Source organism: Hibiscus syriacus, unplaced genomic scaffold, assembly GCF_006381635.1.
Source record: "Hibiscus syriacus cultivar Baekdansim isolate YM2019G1 unplaced genomic scaffold, ASM638163v2 tig00002841_pilon, whole genome shotgun sequence".
NCBI classification, from domain to species: domain Eukaryota; kingdom Viridiplantae; phylum Streptophyta; class Magnoliopsida; order Malvales; family Malvaceae; genus Hibiscus; species Hibiscus syriacus.
In genome coordinates, this window is record NW_024061948.1 from 296,383 (window position 1) to 317,598 (window position 21,216).

General features: G+C 34.9%; 1 long non-coding RNA gene and 2 pseudogenes across 1 annotated transcript; 1 reads left to right on the forward strand and 2 right to left on the reverse strand.

The window, feature by feature from the left end:
* Positions 1-1,910: 1,910 nt before the first annotated feature.
* LOC120158415 lies at positions 1,911-13,966 on the forward strand (annotated as a pseudogene).
* A 2,941-nt stretch (positions 13,967-16,907) lies between these two features.
* Positions 16,908-18,739, reverse strand: LOC120158423 (annotated as a pseudogene).
* A 407-nt stretch (positions 18,740-19,146) lies between these two features.
* Positions 19,147-21,143, reverse strand: LOC120158480. The gene is made up of 6 exons (XR_005519233.1): positions 21,032-21,143; positions 20,237-20,741; positions 19,949-20,038; positions 19,789-19,849; positions 19,578-19,705; positions 19,147-19,483 (listed from the first exon to the last, which is right to left on the reverse strand). It is a non-coding gene; the product is annotated as an uncharacterized LOC120158480 (long non-coding RNA).
* Between the last annotated feature and the right edge of the window lie 73 nt (positions 21,144-21,216).

A 21,216-nucleotide genomic window follows, 5' to 3' on the forward strand; every position in this document is an offset into this window, starting at 1 on the left:
ATTGAGCTATGCACTGGGCTCAGTTTCTTGTAAAATGGAGGTCACAATATGAGGATAGGGTCATAGTGGTAGATATTGGGATTCAATTTTCGAAGTTTTGGTTCACAGTGGTAGATCTTGGGATTCAATTTTTGAAGTTTTTGGTTTACTGTTTTTGAAATCAGCCCCTTGAAATTCCGGTTATGGGTTTCACTACTTGGTCATCACTCTAGCGTTATCGTTGGCAATTGAGCCTCTTTGGGTGGTTTAGTCTTTAGAGTTCTTTGGGTTTAATTATATATAGCATCACTTTAGACAATACAATCAACATGTAATATATGTACAAATCATTTTTTAGAGTAAGAAACTCTACTATGTCATGGTTAGCTTTTTTTTTCCTTTTTACATTTATTGTTGTGCTAGTATATTAAATTCCTATGACACGTTAAAGTTTAAACTAAGGATCTAAGATATTAGAACATCGGAGCAATTGTTAATTTTAAAAATCTTTTAAAATTTGAATCAAATGTGTATAATACTTTTAATGCATTTTAAGGATCTTTTTCTTTTTCTTATCTTAAGACTTTCAACTCAAACTTCCAGCGTGAGTTAACAGTAATACAAGGGATCAAAATTGGATAAATTGAAAATATAAGGGATCACTTGTATAGTTTATCCAATTAAAAAAATTGAAATATTAGTAAGATCACGTGAGTATATATGTCCACTAAAATAAATCAAGGAATTGCAGATTGCTTATCCACGACATTTCTTTGACAGGAACACAAATTTACTAACCTAAGATCGAAAACGATATGAGTTGAGTTTTACAAATTCAGATATATTTATTTTATTATATTTTATGTAGTTCATAAATTTAAGTATTAGTTGTCATAGCTAATTTAATCATTAAGGCTTAACAGACTGATAATCATGTATTAAAATTTACATTGAAAGTTTGCTTTCATATAACAATTCTCTTTCGTGGAGTATAACAAACAAATGAATTTGATCACGTGCTCAAATAGTATGTACTATGTGGATAGTCGTATGTCATAGATGGTCGTTGGTAAAAAATTATATTGAATAATCCGAATTCTTTTTCCGAGCACTATTGATGGTCACGATTTTTTTATATATTTATAATTTATTATTTTATAATTTATGATTTTTTAATTATCCTTAGATTTTTATAATGTTTTCTATTTTTAATAAATTTTAATATTTTTAATAATTTTTTAATTTTTCTCTTAAAGATAAAATAAGTCATCGAAGATTCAATTAAAGTTAATAATGCATTCGAATTCGACCAAAAAATCAATTATATCTTTTAACTCAACAAAACAGTTAATTAAATATCTTTGTCATATAGTATAGTAAATCATCATGTTAATTATGTAATAGTCAATGTTAAATAAAAGAAAAAATTGATAAAATTAAACAAGTTTAAGAATAATAATTAAAAAATATAAAAAGTTAATTGATTTGAATTTATTTCGGGGACAAAATGGCACTTCAAGAAATCTTTAAGTGATTATAAATTTAATTTTTTATTATATTTTAAGGTTAAATTATACAAAAGATTACTAAACTATGCTCAAATTATCATTTTAGTCATTAAGCTTTAAATTTTCACCAAATAATCATTAATTTTATTAGACTGTTATAAAATATCAAAGTAATGCTATAATCAAATATAAAATAATTATTTTATAAGATTTTGATAAGATTTAATATTTTTTAATAATAATTTGATAAATTTAATTATTATTTTATATAAATTTAATAACTATTTTATGACCACTAAAAATAAATAATAATTATATAACGTTTGAAATTTCAGCAGTTAGAGTAATGATTTGGGCATAAACTAATGACCTATGATATAGTTTACCCTTTTTTTATTATTCTCTTTTTCTTTTCCTTCATTCATCGAAGGTCGGGGGAAGGACAAGAGGCTCTTCTTAGCGCTGGAAAATAGAAAAAAAGGAGAAATTAAAAAGCAGAGAGTAAGAGCGGAAAAACAAAAGAAAGTTTCTTCAGCTTTCGTTAATGGCGGTTAGGGTTTTCTATTGATCCCCCCTTTCACAAAGGAAATTCTTATTTCTCTCCCGCCTACTATTCCAACAACCCTGGCTTTTCTCTCTCTTCTCGTTTCCCAAAAACCCTAATTCCAGAGTCTCCCCTAAGTCTCTCAATTTTCAACTTTCGAGTTCTCAATCTTTACGATTCCGCGTGGCTATTATTGGATTCGAGAAATTTTGAAATAGGGAGCGAGAAGCTGCGATGGGCGCTCAAGAGAAATCTCAAGGCAACTCCAATTCGCTGCAGGTCAGTTCATCTCTCGTTGTCCTCTTTTGGGCCCTAGAATTTTGCCTTATTTTCTGCTAGTTCACTCCTTGGTGAGTTAGGTATTTAGTTTTGGCTTTTGGTGTTTTGTTTTTATCATTGGGGAATAATTGGAATTTACGGAGTAAGTGAAGTTCTTATCTTTCGATTAGTTTCAAATTATTTTCTGCTTTACAGGTAAATTTGGGACTCTTTTCCCCTTTTTCATAGTAGTTATTAGGTTTTGGTTTGAAGTGTTTGGTGAAGTGAATTAGCTTATCAAATGTGGTCAGGGCTGTGTTTTAGTCTTAAATACATTTTACGCATAAGAAATTTGGAATACGTTATGATTCATTTTGCAGTATGACTCTACTTTAGTTGATGTAAAAGGATGTGTACTAGACTAGAGTAACTAGACTACTGACGACTGCATGAAAAAATTGTTTTTCATTCCACCTGGTATCATGCTTATTTTGGCTAGGTTACTAGCTAACTGGGATTTTAGCTTGTTTGCTATGTTAGCTAATTGTAGGTATTTTTTTCTGGGGGAAAATCCTGTGTGGATAGACTGGTTTAACTGTCAGATTTTAGCATTCTGTTATCTTGGAGTGCCAGAGATCGTAATTGTATATTAGTGATTTTTTTTTGTGGGGGGGGGGGTTTGGTGGTTTCGAGAACAGAAGTTTTTTGTTGTTGGCAGTGGGATAGCTTAAATAGCGTTCCAGGTCCAACTTGTGTTAATGGACTATGAAATGATGTCATTGTTTAGTGAACTAGATTTGTACTCTTCCTGTGTTGTATATTCTGTGAATTATGCACGAGTTTGGGAATTATATTTATACATACTCTTCATTTCTTGGTCAAATTGTATATTGTTATGAGGGAATGGCTCAGGTAGCAGCTAAAGGTTTAACTTCATGTTGTGGAGCTATGCAGTGTTTTAATCATATGATCCTTTGATACACCAGACCCTTTTTCAGGAAAAAATATTCTGCTAACCTTTCCGACCAATCAGAACCTCCAATCTCAACATTTTTAATGTCATCAATCCTCTCAAATCATAGCTTCCAAGTAACCACCAATAAAAAAGTTTACTTGGAAAAAAAAGTGAAGATTCACCCACAAAAAGGATGACATGGAGAAAAAAAGGTGAAGTGGGTGGTTTTAATTGGTGGGGCTGAGAATCATAGATGGGGTGGTGGGAAGGGTTCATAAAATAAAATTTCCTTTTTCAGTCTTTGATGATTGTTTCCTGAATTTTGCATGTCTTTGATGTCTATTTAACTCCTCTCCTTTTCTTTTCGGTCAAAATATTTTACTTGTAAATTCAGCGGGTAAAGTTCTATCGTTTGAGTGAGGATGGTAAATGGGATGATCAAGGAACCGGGCATGTCACTGTTGATTACTTGGAGGTCTGTTCAAATCTTCTATTTAATTCTGGTTTTTGTGCTTTGAATCTGGATGTACTGTATTTAGGTTTTGAAAATAAATTAGTTAGATGACAATGTCTTCTTTTTCGTTTTAAATTAATGTAAATATTATAATTCAGAGATCAGAAGAGCTGGCTTTGTTTGTTTTTGATGAAGAAGACAATGAAACGTTGCTTTCACATCGTATCCGCCCTGATGACATTTATAGAAAACAAGAAGGTATTCTTCTGACTTTACTAATATTCACATCTGTTGCTTGTGAAAGTATCAGTTTGATTGGATGATATGTGCATTTATCATCAGATACAATCATATCATGGAGAGACTCCGAGTATTCTACTGAACTAGCACTTAGTTTTCAAGAGAACACGGGATGCTCTTACATATGGTAACAATGTTTATAAACTGCTTTATCCTCTTTCAGTGCTTTTGATGTCAATTTTTATATCCTTTTTCTTACAGTTCATCATCCTGGAAGTTTATGATGTTAACCTTTATTTCCCTTTCTTCTCCCCTTTATTTATGCTCTTTCTCTATTGCAGGGACCAAATCTGTAACGTGCAAAGAAGTATGCATTTCAGTTCTCTCAATGGTAAGCTTTTCTTGAAATCCTTGAAACTCTTAACTATCTACTCAAGTTGATTAAACATTGGATCCATGTAAATGGTTAACTCTCTCAGTAACTCTTGCCCAAACAAAGACTTTATGTTCCGGAAACTGGAAATCTTGTAAAAAGTGTTTTTAATCAAATGATGTATTTTTCTTCTGCCTTAGCGGTAGGAATACCTTAATTAAATGGGATTCTTTTGTTGAGTGGTCATGGTCTTCGGCCTTGATGCACAGAAGAATCGTTTTCTGAGAATGTGCAGTGTTTTTGTATTAGACATAATTTCAAAGTTATCATTGTGCAATTTGGAATACCGTCATGAATGAAAACTGTCATATGTTATTACCGCAGGTGAAACGTTTCACTCAATGAATAGTGAGTTGAGGGAATTGCCAGCTGTGGAGCTTTCAACTCTCCCCATAATCCTCAAGGTTCTAATGAATGATTCCGTCCCTTGATTGCATTCTGTTTATCTTTAATTTTGCTGCATGGTGTGATTTTTGGGGTTCTTTCCTAAATATTGGATATTTTCAGTGTTAATGCATTTCTTCCTCATTTCTTATTTCGTTTCCTAAATAAAGGGGGTTTATTTATTTATTCATTTTTATTTATGCTTGTCTTGGTTATCTGTATTTGAGCTTACGTTATGATCACTTGTAAATTGTAACAGAGAGTAAGTGTTCTAATTTTGTTTCCTTTTACGTGTTGTTTTTTAGTCCCTATGTTTTCTGTATGCTCTGCTTATATTTCTTGGAAAGCTTCTTTAGATTACCCTATTCAGGAATACCTATTTATACATTTTTTTCATTAAGTTGGTCGATTTTTCCCTGCAGACTGTGACTGAGAGTGGCATTGCTGATCAGATGCGGCTGACAGAACTAATATTAAATGATGTATGCTTCTTTGAAAACTTTTCATAAGCTTATTATTTTCTTCTGCATCTAGACCTTGTGCAGTTTAGAATTCTGATTAACTTCCATTGAACCATTGATAGTGTTGGTATTCTGTCATGTTAAGTTATTAGTTGTGGCTGTGTTCTGAAGTTAATAATTTGGTTTCCTCTGGCTTCTTGACCTTCTGAGATTGTGTAATCTCAGTGATCTTCCATGTCATATGGGAGAGAGATTAAACATCTTTCTTCTACATGCAACTATGAATTTCATTTCTTGGTTATTTTCTTATTTTCCCTATGTTTTTGTTGTTTGATTTCCTGGTTTTCTTTGTTTCCATTTCAATTTTATAGTTAAATAACTTTGTCTTGGCTTTCTACCTGTGTCAATTCTAAATATTCAGACATGCTAACTGAGTTTGGTCTCAATGCAGAAAGATTTCTTCCAGAAGCTGATGGAGCTATTTAGAATCTGTGAAGACTTGGAAAATATGGATGATCTTCACATGATATTTAAAATAGTTAAGGGGATAAGTTAGTACACTTTCACTTGAACACTCTTACTTTTTATTTTATTAACACATGTATTTTACAGCTGATTCCCGAATCAATGATTTATGTTATTGGTTCTCATACAGTTTTGCTCAATAGTGCTCAAATTTTTGAGAAAATGTTTGGGGATGAATTGCTCATGGATATTATTGGTTCTCTTGAATGTAAGTATATCTCTGTTTACAGATTTATCATCAGTGACCATTTCTGGATTGAATTGGATATTCAGTTTGCAACTTTACATATATGACTGTTTGGATATGCCTTTCAGTTATAAAATCATATACAATTACTTTTCATGAAAATAACATTTAAATTTTCATTTTGAAAGTTCTGTGTTTCATGTTTATTTCCTGGAATTTGGCTATTATTTGATAGTTTAGTGTGTTTTAGTTAGATGGTTTCTTCATTGGTTTGCAGATGATCCTGATGTTCCTCAGGTGCACCATCGTAATTTTCTGATGGAACATGTTATTTTTAAGGAGGTAATTTATTCTTCAATGGGTCATACTGCATACTGTGGAGGTGTATATAGGGAGTTTAGATCCGGTGAAAAAATGTAAAAAGAGTTTATTCATATTGTTTTACAGATTGTTCCAATTAAAAATTCAATGGTCCGATCAAAAATACACCAACATACCGAGTTGCTTATTTGAAGGTAAGGATCTTAAATGTTTGCTCATGAGTCCTTCTCATGTCTTTAGTTGTCTAATTCTTGCTTCTGATTACTTCTTTCAGGATTTTGTTTTGGCAAGGGTATTGGATGATGCTACAGTTGCCAGTCTCAATTCTATAATTCATTCTAACAACGCTTTAGTAAGATATTTATTTCTTGTTAATATATATAGGCTGTTTGTTTGTTTCCCACTTAACTAACCACGGTATTGTTTTGTAGGTCATTTCTTTATTGAAGGATGACAGCACCTTTATTCAGGAATGGTTTGCTAGGTTGAGATCATCCACCACATCTGCTGAATCAAAGAAAAATTTGGTAACTACTGACATTGAAGTTTAATTGCATAATTATTTTTCATTTGGTTATGGGTGTTGCTTTTTTTACTATGAAGCTGATTGTTATGAGTGGCAGATTCTTAGAGATATAACTTTGTTGACTCAGTTTTAGCCCTTCGCTTTTTTGAATTTGAGTGAGATGATTGATGTTGTACTTCTTTAATCCATTTGGATGTTAGATTTTTGGCTGAAATAACAAAAAGAATTCTTGAACTTCGTCACTTTGTCTAGGTAAGTCCTTTGTTAGCAAGCCATATCAGGTTTACAAGCGCTACACTTAAGAGACAAAGAGTGGACAGCAAAATAATTAGTTAAATAGTCTTTAAGTTCCTTTACTTCAGTTATCTTCTATGCAGTGTGTTTCCTGTTTTGTATGAGGGGGTTCCTCCACTTTAATTCCTGCAGTTATATTTTTTGTTTATTAGGAGGTTATTCTTGCCCTGTTAGCTTCAGTTTCTCTTATGTATTTATGACATCAGAAAATTTGTACAGTTTATACTTCAGACTTCATCTTATTCTCAAGAAGTCATCAGACTCTGTCCTTAGAGCCTGAACAATTGCATCATAGGTTGAAATAAGAAACCCCCCCTTACTTCTCTCATCTTCATACTCCATTCCCTTGCTAAATAGACCCATAACTAGATCCAGTTCAAGAGACCATAACATCCTTATACTTCTAGTGTACCCAAATGCGATTAACCTAAATTTAGGCTGAATTAACAAAAAAAATCCTTTAAGCTCTATCTGTCAAGGTAAGTCCTTATACTTCTATTGTACCCAATATGACATTAACCTAATTTGACCAAAATATGTTATTAACCTTTAATTTGCATTGAAGTATGCACTTTAACTTTATTAGTACTTAATAGACCCTTAACTTTTAATTTGTATGAAAGCCCTTAACATAAATTTATCTTTCATTTGATATAAAGGTTTATATGAATACAAATCGAAATCGAAGAATAAGGGTTTATTTGGGTACAATAAAAGTATAGGGGTTTACTTAAAAAGTGAAAACAGTTTAGGAGTTTCTTTTAGTATTTTAATTTTTACCATATATTCTAATTCATTCTTAAAATATTTAGATTTAATTGAGGTTAAACGAATCAATGCTTAGGTCTGGGGTGTCAGTTTTCTTAGCCCTCCCTTGCTAGTACTTTGTCTAAGGTGATCGATTTTTCTGTTTTCCTATATACATTTAGATGTTAGATTTTTTTAGGTCCTGAAAGGTGTTGCTTTGGGTGAGGTCAAATATTTGAATGTTTTTTATTTTGAATATCTCTATGTTGTCAAGGGAGCTAGGTGCACTTGAGACGTGAAGTCCTCTATATAGCCTGAGGCGCAAGGCGCACAAAGAAGCGCTAAAAATAAGGCGCATGCATATAATAATAAATAAATGTGTAAAATGTATATAAAAATGTTGTAATACATTATAAATAATAACTACTTTAGATAATTTTTAATAGAATAAGTTTTATAAATTCAAAATACTGTTCAAGTTTAATAATTAATGAAAAAATTATAATAGAAAAAATAGAAGTCAGGAGAAATATAATTAACAGAAAAATACAAATTATAGAATAAATAGAGAATAATAATTAAAAAATACAATTGTTTACCTTAGAACTTGAACGTTTGAGGGAGGTTAGGTTTTGAGTTTTGATGATTTAACAGAGTTCAACGTAATTAGCAGCTAGTATGCTTATAATTAATAAAATGAGAAACATGATATTAAAGTAAAACTTAAAATTAAAGGTCGGCTTCAGAAAATCATAGTATTTGAGGGTTTTTTTTAATAAAAAATATAAAAGGAGAAAACTTTTAAAAGTCAGCTTCAATGTGTTTTTGAGTTAAGAGAAAAAAGAGCAAGAGAGAGATTTAAAAGTTAGCACCATTGCTTGAGCTCAGTGGGCTTTTAAGTTTTTTTTTGTTTCTTTAAATAAAAAGCCTTAAAGTTAAAAGCTGGCTGCTGCTTCACCTAGGCTAGCTTTTTGTCACCTAGCCTTCAAGCCCAAAGTGCAATAAAGTGTTCTAGGGCGAGCGCCTAATAAAATCGCTTTGCCTGAAAAGATTAAAGGCAAAGTCTCCATATCTGGCTTGCGCTTTAGTGCCTAGGCACGTGCCTTAATAACACTGGAATATCTGTTTTCTATGGCTTTTTTCGTGGTTTAACTATATGATTTATTCCAATTGATTTAACATCAATCATGTTCGCTTTTCCTTTTTTTCTATAGGTGTATTTCTTGCGTGAATTTTGTAGTTTAAGCAAGAGCTTGCAGATGGTGCAGCAGCTTCAACTATTTAGGTAGGCTTTTCTACAAGTTAGACATCTCGTATCAGCATTCATTTAATGTTTTTATCTTGATTCTGTAAGCTACCACTTCTCCAGAACTATTTTAAACAATTATTTGTTTATATTTTATGGCTGAAGGATTCCTTTTTTCTATCATTTAGGGATCTTATAAAGGAAGGTGTCTTTGACATTGTCACTGATGTTCTGCAGAGTCAAGATAAAAAGCTTGTACTAACGGGGTATGCAATTTTATCATCATTTAATATGTTTCTGCCTTCCAGCTTAGATTGTAAACTTTTCATTCCTCTTATTACAGTCCTAATAATAGGTTTCAATTATGGGATGCAGGACAGACATCCTCATACTGTTCTTGAATCAGGATCCAAACCTTCTGCGCTCTTATGTTGTTCTTCCGGAAGGACTTCCACTTTTAGGACTTTTGGTACGTATTTTATTTGAGATTTTTGGATGGTATGATGCACTTGTTGTATGGTAGCATTACCACTGGATGAATTTATGAGGTTTCCATCCCTGTGTTACACGTGTTTTATGTCGAGATAGAATTAGAACTAATATAGTTGTATGCTCTCAGGTTAAAGGGATGATAACAGATTTTGGGGATGATATGCATTGCCAGTTTCTTGAAATTCTTCGTAGTTTATTGGATTCGTTTGCGTTGTCAGGAGCTCAGGTGCCTTGCCTTTATCTTTATTTTCACATGCAAGTGTTATATTTGGTAAATAGGGAAATTGTATAGACTTATAGTCATCCTAAATTACAAAATAATTGGGTTGGTTACATGAATTCCTCAAAGGGCACATCAGTTTTGCGTCTAGCTTATCCCTTTTTCAAAATATGGCTGTCTTAAGTTGATTTACTGCACGTGAATATGCTTTTCATTACTGCGGGTCTTAGAGAAGCACAAAATTCTGTAAATTAGATTCTAGTATGGTTGGAAGATGAGAATCCTGAAAACAATTTGAATTGGCTGCTTATGCATAGAGTTATAGAGTCAATTAGAAGTTGAGTTCTCACAAAAGTTGGCTAAGTTGTTCTTGGTCTCATCTTATGGCATCTTCTTCAATTTGGAAGTTTATCCCCGGAGTTTTTGTGGTCTACATGGAAGGCTAGGAATTCTGTGGTGTTCGAAAACGGCAATCTGGACATGGCTGTACTGTTTTTCATTTCCAGGTTTAGGCTGGCCAAATGGTTTTTAGCAAAATATCCTCAGGCAAATATTCAGGTCGATCTTCTGGTAGGGGACCCAAGGCTAGCTGACAGTATTGTAATTTTTCCACCTAAGATGAAGAAGGATACGTGCTGGTCTCCTCCTCCACCTGATTTTTTTAAGTTCAATGTGGATGGGGCGGTAAGAACTGATGGCTTACAGGGAGGAATAGGAGGAATTCTTAAAGACTCGAATGGCTCTGATCTTATCTTTTTTCTACTGCTGTGGGACCAGGTCCTCCTATGTTGGCTGAGTTGAAAGCAACTAAAGAGGGAATTGATTTATTTCTTTCTTCCCAATGGGCGGCGAGAGGAAGACTAGTGTTAGAGAGTGATTGTTCAACGGTAGTGGAATGGATTTTGAGGCCTGTTACTGCCCCTTCTTTTTTCAGGTCCCTCGTTGGGGACATTTGTGCCTTAGTCTCTGCTAAGGACATTATGGTTAGATGGATACCTAGGAGCTGCAATTGGGAGGCGGACAAGCTAGCTAAGGAGGGAATAGGTTGATCGCTTTTAGCTTTAGATATGTTATGTTCTGTTCTGTTAGGAGGTTTATAGTGTAAAGTGTATCTTATGTAATTCCGGGTTATTAATAAATTGAGGTACTCTTTTCCTCCATTTTGTTGTCTCCTCTTTAGAGGCAACGATGAGGGAGGTTTTTAACGAGACCTCCTATTCCTATCAAAAAAAAAAAGTTGGCTAAGTTCTTACTTTCCCGTTTAACTTAACTTGCCTGGTCAAATTTCATTAGGCTTCATTTCAGGGGGGGGGGGAAATACCTTCATTAGGCTTATGTTTGATCCCCTGGTTGCTTTAGATTACTGAGAAGTTGTTGCCGTATAACTTAGATATCATGGCAGAAGAAAGATTGACATTTGATTTTCATGCCTTGCTCATATTATGGCAGCTGTAAAAGTTTTGGATGTTGAATTTTGTTTTTTATATGTATCTGTTTCTTATTGGAAAAATGTCAAACTTTCATATAAGATTTAATTTATTTTCTTTCTGCTGATTTCATTGCTAGTTCCTTTTTTTTTCAATTTACTAGTTCCATTTCTTTGAAGTGCTTGACTTCATATTTGTTTTTGTTGCAGAGAGACACTATTATTGATATCTTTTATGAGAAGCATTTGGGTCAGCTAATTGATGTCATAATATTATCATGTCCTGATGAGGTTGGCCAGTCAACGAGTAATTTGGCAAGCGGTGCCAAAAGAGTTGAAAGTCAAAATAGCACAAAGCCTGAAATTCTGTTAAACATATGTGAATTGCTTTGCTTTTGTGTTGTGCACCATCCTTATAGAATAAAGTAATCTCTTGGATACTTTTTGTGTATCACCTAGAAAATTTATGCGTATTAATCTAATATATTAATTGGCCTTTTCTTAAATGTTCAGGTGTAATTTTCTCCTTGACAACGTTATAGACAAAGTTCTGTTACTTACACGGAGAAGGGAAAAATACCTAGTAGTTGCTGCAGTTCGCTTTGTTCGCACTATTCTCTCTCGTCGCGTAAGCTAGTTCAGTAAAGTTGAATTGTTCATACTTTCCCTTGATGCTATCTTTAGGGGAAAAAATGGCATTAATGATAATGAAAGAAATTGGAGGTGAAACTATTTACCATGTGACTTAGTGTCCGACTTTGCTTTTTAAATGTTTTGGTTACTTATGGAGACGTGGGGAATTATTTCTTAGTTTAAAGATCTATCTTTTGAGATATGTGTGGCTTTGATTCTTACAATTTTACCTGATGTTTTGTTGGATACTCGTTTGACACATTTCTCAAAGTAGACATTATCTTGGGGTCCAGAGACTCCAAATTATAATGGACACGTACCATCTCATATAGGAGTACTTTGAGTAATATAGATATGGTTTGCTAATTGTCAGCAGAATTATTAATGGAAAAGATGGACGTATTTTCACTTTCCTTTCTGAACTTTTCCACCTACTTGCTATTTGTGCTTTGATTTTTTTTTTATATTTACTTTTTTCATCTTTTCATTTTGTAAGTTATAATTTCTTGGACTGTGGTTTTCTGCTTTTAATAAATATTTCAATTTATTGCAAATTAGCAATTTTATTTTATTTTTTGATAGGAAAATTAGCAATTTTATGGATTCAAAATATTTCTGGCAATTTGACTAAAAGCTGTTACATGTTTTAAGTGGTTAAATTAAGCTTTCATCTTGCAGGACGAACACCTGATAAATCATTTTGTTAAGAAAAACCTTCTCAAACCAGTTGTAGATGCTTTTGTTGCTAATGGAAATCGTTACAATGTGCTGAACTCTGCGGTCTTGGAACTTTTTGAATATATCCGCAAGGTGCGTATTTATCTGCTATATATGGCGATGTTAGACATATCTTGATGATTCTTTCTGCTAATAACTTTGTTCCATGCAGGAAAATCTGAAACTATTAGTTAAATATATAGTTGATTCATTTTGGGATCAGTTGGTTAAGTTCGAGAATTTGGCCTCCATTCACTCTCTGAAAGTCAAATATGAACAGGTCTTCCAGTTACCTACCTATATTATTGCTGGGACTTCCATATCTAGAATTTCCTTGATATGACTCGTCTGTTTGCAGTGCTTGGAAAATTGTGGAACAAAAGCGAATGTTAATGTGTTGGACTCGAGAAAACGAATTGATGAGCGTGCTCTGGAGAAAGAGGAGGAAGACTATTTCAATGAGGACAGGTATACTTTCTTCAACTAATGCGTTGTCACTTTTTCAGCTGAGCCATTTCCACTATAGTGATTATATCTGAATGCATAAGCAGTGATGAAGAGGATGCAACATCTGAATCTCGCACTCGGAAAGTAAAGTCTCAGCCTGTTTCATCCGATGGAGGTGCTGCAAGCTACCCATCTTTAAGGTATTTCAGTGACCTCTTCCTAGATGATAGATGACTGAAAATGCTGTAGTGTGCTTGGGGGTTCATAATTTATATTTTTGTTCTGATTTTGTAGTCCGAGATCTGGTGGACTAGTCGACTATGATGATGATGAGGATGATGAAGACTACAGGCCGCCTCCCAAGAAGCAGAGTGAAACCTCAGAGGAGGATGAAGGAGCCCTGGAGTCTCTTCGGTTGAAGCGAAAGCTGATTTCTAGGGAACATGAGAATGAGAGAACTTATAAGAAGCAGCGTCTTGGTAAAAGCTCCAAAACAAGAGATAGTGTATTTGTGGCTTTGTGTTCAACCCTAAGCCAGGCTGTCCTGCCAAGTAAGAAAACTGCAAACGCCATGCCTATATCTAGTCCATCAGCTGATGAGAGCAAAGGCTCGGATGAGGACAATCATGCAGAGAAAGAATCTAGCAGTCCGAGAAGTTCTGATAAAAGTAGTTCAGAAGAGGGCAACCACAGAGAGAAGGAACCTCCAAGAAACTGTTCAGATTGCTTGCATAGTCCCTCAGACAATAGACAACAATTAAGCGGCGAGGACTGTCCTTGATACCACCAAAATCCTCACCTGAAATGGCTGTTAATGGATCTTAAGGGTAGTTCTGGAGAATCATTATGCACAGTTTAACTCGTTTTCTTGTTTGTTGTATTCGACTCAAGAATTTGCTTGGTGACTAAAGGTTCTCAGTGTGGGCTACCAAAGAAGTGGATTCAGAGAAACACCAGGAAGTCGAGAAGGAAATTCAAATTGTTTGTCGGTGGGAGGCAACGGATGATCCGCAAGCAGAGGTCGGGTAAAATTATACTCCATTATGCAAATGTCAAGACTACCACCAGGCCTTTTCTGATTCTTTGAGCTGAGCTTTGGAGTTTCTGCTTTTAGCCTCACCACCGAACTGTTGCTTCTGTAGAACATTACCTGCTTTTTGGTCTAACTTTTCACCTTCTTTTTCCTTTTTTCTTTTTTTTTATTAAAAAAAATCAGTTGTTATACTTTTTAAGCTTTGTGAACGAATGGGCAGTAAAATTTGGTATGCACAAGTGTTGAGTTTTTGTGGTGGGTGGAGAGGAATGATATAATATTATTAGTATGCCTAATTTTATTAAAACCTCATTTTTAGACCCATTTGTACAATAGAATTTGGTATTACCCACTTTGAAGTTGGGGTTGGGGTGGAATAAATTCCCAACCTTATTCTCAATTTCATATCCATATTAGCAAATTGGCATTTACAATTTCATTTTCTCATGTTTTTTATACAATACCTAAATTATACAGGTATTTTGACACAATCCCTAAAAAATAGCCCATTTGAACCTTGAATTAATTAAATTGTGTTTGAACTAATAGAAATAAGAACAAAATTAAGATTCTGCTTTTTTATTGTTTATCAAAAGTGTTTTTGAGACAAAAAGATTTTTTAGAGTCAAATTACAATTTTGATTTTCTTTTGCAATGTTATGATGTATTTATTCTATGATTTATTAACTTGCACTCTTTTCATCAAGATATAATTATATAATTAATAATTTATTTATGAGTTCAAAATTTTTATATTTGAACTTGATTCTATTTACACTTAAGTTTATTAATAATTTGGTAGTTTTATTTTAACAGATAAACTAAAGTAAAAATGTAGCTTTTGATTAGTTGTAATACATGTAAATAAATTACTTTGATTTATAAAGTACATCTATTATTTAAAACATTAGTTTCAACCCATCCCATAAGATTTACCTAATAAAACGTTAAAACTTAATACAATCAAGTCCAAGGTGATATATAGAAGCAACACACGTATACGTATGTTTTCTGTTTCATTATATTCATTTACATACTTGGCATGGTTATTGCTATAAGACCATAACAGTTGCTCTCATAAACTAGTAGGCAGGGCGGCAAGGAACCGGAAACGCGCCGTGGTAGTGATACTGAAACTGTGACGGTGGTGCGGCCAGTGCTGTCGGAGCAGCTGCGGGAGTAACACTGTAAAACTCATAGGGTGATGGTCTAACATGCTGCGATCCACCTGCAGAACCATGTGGTTTACCGCTCTTGTACTTGCTGTTGTGGCCAGCACCCATGGCTCGATCCGAATGGTGTTTATGAGTGGCGATGTTGTGAACACCTCGAGCGGCGCCTTGGATGGCACCCTCGACGGCAGCCAAAGGGTAAACCAGGAACCGATCCGCTACGTGGTGCAGCCTATCGATTCCACGTTCTACTGAATCACTCACATGGTTCCTCACCTGCTGATTCCTCCCCATGGCCTTGGTTTTCTTTCTTTCTTTTCTTCTCTTTGCTTTTGGCCGGGCTTGTCCTCCACCTTCATATTTATAAACAACGATATAGATATAGATAAGAAAAGATATGGGTTTTTTTAAATATAAACCTTTATATTCGAATTCGAAAAGTAAAATACAGGAAGAAGAATAAAGTTTATGGTTGAAATTTGAGGTGTAGAGATAATATTCTTGACAGCAAATTAGGGTTAGCGTTGTGAATTCATTGCTACTTTTTCTTTGATCTTCTGCCTGAAGCCTCTGAGGTTTCAATATATTTAATTAATGATATGTCGACTTAGAATTTTTAATAATTTTTTGTTATTTGGATTCAGATTGAATCAAATATGAAAAGAATAATATGGAAGAATCTTTTGTTCCTTATCATTTACTCGATCTTTGTTTATGTATGCATGCGTCAAATCAAGCCCCACATTTGGAACATATATACGGTGTCTGGTAGACATGATATAAAAATAAGCCTCAAACCATATTGTTTTCCTTATTTAGTTCTCTAAATTATTTGTCAATCCAGGTTTAATATTACAAATTTTTCATTTTAAATGTCCCGACAATAACGGTCAAAAATCTCGTTAAGTGACACTGTCACATTTATATAATTTTAAAAAATTTATTTAAAAATTTTTAAAATATTATCAATTTTGAAAAACCTCAAACTTTTTTGAAATTACAAAAAGCCCTAAAATTCTAAAATTTCTCATTCTAATCCCATTACCAGCCATCATCAGCTGCTATTGTTGTTGTCGTCGTCAAACCACTAACCCATCGCTGACCGTCATTACTTTCGTTGTCATTCGTCGAACCCCTAAACTGATTGTGTCATTTATGCGCCCAAATCTTTGCTCAACAAACACATCATCATCGCCTCTCCGTTGTTTTCCCTCTCAGCTGTTGCATTGTTACTAATTTCGTGCATCATGCATACTTTCCCTCTCCAAAAATAACAAAATAACCTAATGGATTTGGGATTTATGAATTTAGGAGGATTAGGACGACGACAAGAGATGATCGGCAAAAGAGGTCCTACAATTGGTGAATGTCCGTTCGATGATGGCAAAGATGTCCGGTGATGGCTGTCGATTATTAGTATGGGATTGCTTTTTGTTATTTTTGTTGCTATTATCCTGGTATGGGATTAGAATAAAGGATTTTAGAGTTTTAAGGTTTTTTTTAATTTTAAAAAGTTTGGTTTTTTTTTTAATTAATAATATTGCAAGTTTTTTTAAATAAAAAAATCAAAATTACATGAATACGAAATATATAATATTTAACATGAATTTTTAAAAACTCTTACGGTCAATGCATTTAAGATGATAAATTATTTTTGTATTAAGTCTAATGGGTATATATAAATCGAAACTAATTAGTTGGATTGGTATTATTATTGATGCAGCATCCAAGAAGACGTGGGAAGCATTAACGATTAGAGACATTATAGAAATTTCCAAACCGAAATGGAATGCATCGGCGTTCCCTTCCAACCGATGAGTAGTGTTTTGGCGTTCATATGAAGTGAACAACTAGTCCCGTCGGCAATAGTTTTGAGAATAAGGTCTACCTGGTACATGGATGACATGCTTAACTTGGCCTCCTCCATCCCGTACCAAACGAAAAACGCCCTCCAAACGTCGAACTTCACGTGCCGTACCTTCCTCTCATCGCCTTCTGCCGCAATCATGTTCCAAATTCCCTCACCAAAGAACACTGATTCAACGATCTCTCTGTTTTTCTTATCCTGTTTCATGCAAGTTGCAGTGCAATCGAAGTATGCGCTGAAGAAAAACAGTACTTCGATGAAATGGTTCACGAAGATGGGCGAGTTATGGTTGGCTTCGATTTCGGTTACCACCATTAAACAAGGATTCATAACTCTGAGTACCCTCATTATATTTTCGATCCGGTTTGGCATCACGAGCATTCTCCGGAAAGCAAACGATGCGTATGCGACAATGGATTCTTCAGCATCGATTTCAATGTGGTCTTCTCTAAGATCCAACATATCTGAGACCATAACAGCCTTAAAAGCAAAGGGTACTCCCAAACTCTGAGCAAAACTCGAGAGCCTCTTGCCGGTGCCCTCGACTATAGCCTTTGCTTCGGTTGAAACAGCGGTTATTTTCAGGAGCTCCAGTCGGCATTCTTGTTGTCGAGATGCAAGAGCTTGCATTAAGATAGTCCAATGAACACCATGTCTTATTGCAAGATCTATTATGTGAACCTTTTTTGCCTCGGCAACATTTTCCACAATGGCCTGAATCCCGGTAAACTGTGTAACCTTAGCAAAAGGAAATTCTTGATGGCATGCCAATACAATGGGGTTCATGGTCATCATTGCCTCATCGAAATTAAACAATGGTTTCCACCTTAAACTCTTCAACGAACTTCTTTGGGTGAAATAATAGGCCACTGCTGAATCGGATTTCCGGTTTCGACGACATGTAATCACATTGTTTCAGCAATCTGCTTGCACTTTCATATTGTTGGTACCCTATTTTCTCTGCAGCAGCTAGAAGAAGCACGGCAAGCTCGACATCTCTCGTCTCCCGGTCGGACAATTCCGAAAAAGAAACATTAAAAGGATGATGAATCATGGAGATTCCGTCAACATCCCTCCAGCAATCCTCATGATTTCTTCAGTCGAAAATATTCGATCTTCATCATCCCGAGTGCCGGATATGGTGATATCATAGTTGCTTCTTCTTTCCCCATGAAACCGTTTCAAACCGTTGCCATAGTTGGTCAGCAGTCCAAGCGAAGACAAACAAAGAGGCTGCTGTTTCTCCTTCTTTGCCTCATCAATATCCTCACAGACTCCATAGTTGATCTGACCAAGCTCTGTGATTTCATCGAAACAAGTCAGAATCGATGGAGATTGATTATTGAAACTCACTCCATCAAGAAGACCATAATCCTTAAAATTCTGTTGCTGCTGCGGATCTTGTTTCGATAAACCGAAACTGTGGCAACCATTGATTCATCTCCATAGAATCCATAACAAGGAAAGGAATCAACGGCTCCCGTTTCACCCGACTCTTCAACTCCATAAAAATCACTTTGTTTTCCTTGATTACCGATGTTAAAGCTCTTGAATTTTTTGCCGGAAGAACTCGACTTATCTGGAGCTGCATAAACATTAAAGTCGTACCAAGAACACACATCATTTCCCATTGTATACAGAAATGGAAACTAAGAGATTACTAATATGATCAAAGATCCCTCAAGGAAACTAACTAGCAGCAGTCAACAATTTCAACTATTTCTATGCTGTAAACAAGAAGATTTTGATGCTTCCAAGGTTACCATCATCATTTATGGTAATCAAACTATGTTACCTAAAATTGAATACAAAATTTCTTTTTCGAATATACGAACAATTCGGATATTTTGGACATAAATACTTAAAAAAATGAAGTGCCAGAGTAATATTTATATGTCGCAATCTACTTGATGTCATAATGTCGGAGAAGTAATGAATCAGACAACTGCATGATTACAAGCACTAAGAAAAACATAGAATGGCAAGTAAAACAAGAAACGAGATCAAATAGCTTTGAATAGGACATGGGAATGAGATCTTACAATGCAGGCTGGAGCTTTGGGATTGACAGCCAATTAATTTGACTTACATTTTTTCCTTAATCATATATATAATAAAATAATACTTCGAACTAAGTATGAACACATTTCCGGACATTAGAAGAGAAAAACAGCATACATCAATGGTCACCTTCCATTATCATCTCGTAAATGATGTAAAGGAACCATTTCCGGCTTCCGCATCGGTCAGTGATATGGGAGGGACAAATCTCAACATGCAATCCAAGGTTGAGGTTTTGCATGTATGCTTTGTAGCAACCAAGACAGCATAATGTAAGCTTCAACTTGGAATCTCAATACTTGTATGTATTTGTACAATTCGGACTGGCGCATTTTTCTCATAGTTGGGGATAACTAGAGGGTAAAGAAATGCTTAACACGAAGAAATGACCATTAAAAGCATATATATGTCATCAAAAGCACAAGACAAATGGATTTGTAAGAGTACCTTGATGGCACCAAATTGAATAGCGGTGGTAGACCAATGTCTTCAGAAAATATAACCGTTGTTCCACTAGGACTCATAACCCATCTCACCGTGTTTGATGCAAGAGTTTCGGATTTGGTAGCCTTTCCCTGTATGGATTACAACTTCAAAATGAATGAGAATTCTACAAAGCAGACAGAAAGATGCATGATACCTAAAAAGGGTCACGGACCTGTGCAAACTCGTCCCTCTGCTTTTTCATCTGGACCGAGTATTTTTTTGATTGCCTCAACCTAAGACAATTCAAAGACCCTACTAAAATACCATTTCTAGAATGATCGTGAAGCAGTAGTAAAATTAATCAAAGGAACAAGAGAAACAACGGGTAATACCTCGGCATCCCTCAGACTGCATTCTTCGTCTCTGTGCAGCCTCGGCCTTCTTCAACTGTAGCTCCACTTCAGAAAGTTTTCCTTTTTGTTCTATAATCAATGATCATTTATAAAACAAACAATTCAACGACGTTTAGCATTTTAAGCTCAAACATACTTAAAAACACATTGCAGCTGAATAATTATTACCAACCCAAGTTTAGTAAAAGGGAGTTGAGTGAGAGAAGATTAAAGTAGGGGAAAGAACAAAAGGAAGTAAATGAAGTAGCGAGTGAGGGAGTTGCTAACTTTTAGGTGGTGCAGCCGTTGGGGAACTCAACAAGACCGGCAGCTGAACCAGATAAAAAATCTTTCCAGGATTGAAGACCTCGATTGTGTGTACTGGGAGTTGCTTCGGTTCATCCTTCGACAAACAAATCAAACGGTCCCCTTCCCAGCTTCTGCTCATCGTCGGATTCACACTCGTATTCTTCCACGTAATCTCTATCCTCGAAAATAGCACCATATATCCTATTTCCCGCGTCCTCTTCATCTTTATGATTCGAGAGACCATTTGATGCGTTCAGTCTCCCTAGATAACGGATTTCCTCGTCTTCTCCATCATCATCATCACTATTTATACCCACATCCAAGACACGCCTCTTAGGAACCGCTTGCTCTTACGAGTTGGCTCGTTTCTGTCAGTTTCATTCTCAAGCCCCTTTCCGTAACTAGAGCCACTTCTGGATAAATCCTTCCATTGAACTCCATAGCCTCCTCCCTTACCAGGAAGATAGGAGCCTTTCTTGCTCTGCTGTGATTGTTAATGCAACAAACCATCAGCTCAAAAAAAAAGTTAAATTGTTTTATAAAGAATACCCAAAGAACAAATCAGACATGATAAATCTATATATACACACAAGATATGACAATGAGACTAGATCAAAGACTTGCATTCCCGAAACCTGTTCGAGAAGCCTCTTCCCATAGCAATGATAAATGGATTAGAGAAGGATCATTTCAACAATAGATTGCATATCATGATGAATAAATTCTATACAAACGGTATAAGCAGACTGCACAGTAGGATTTAGATGAAAATACCAGGAAAAGGGAATTTTCTCCGTTCCGAGCAACATCAGAGAAATGGGAAGACTTAATTAAGATAGGCTCACCACCAAAGGCATGATCAGATGTGAAGGTAGTGTGGATAGTACGCGTAACCCAACCAAGGTTCCGCAGCAACATCAGAGAAATGGGAAGACTTAATTAAGATAGGCTCACCACCA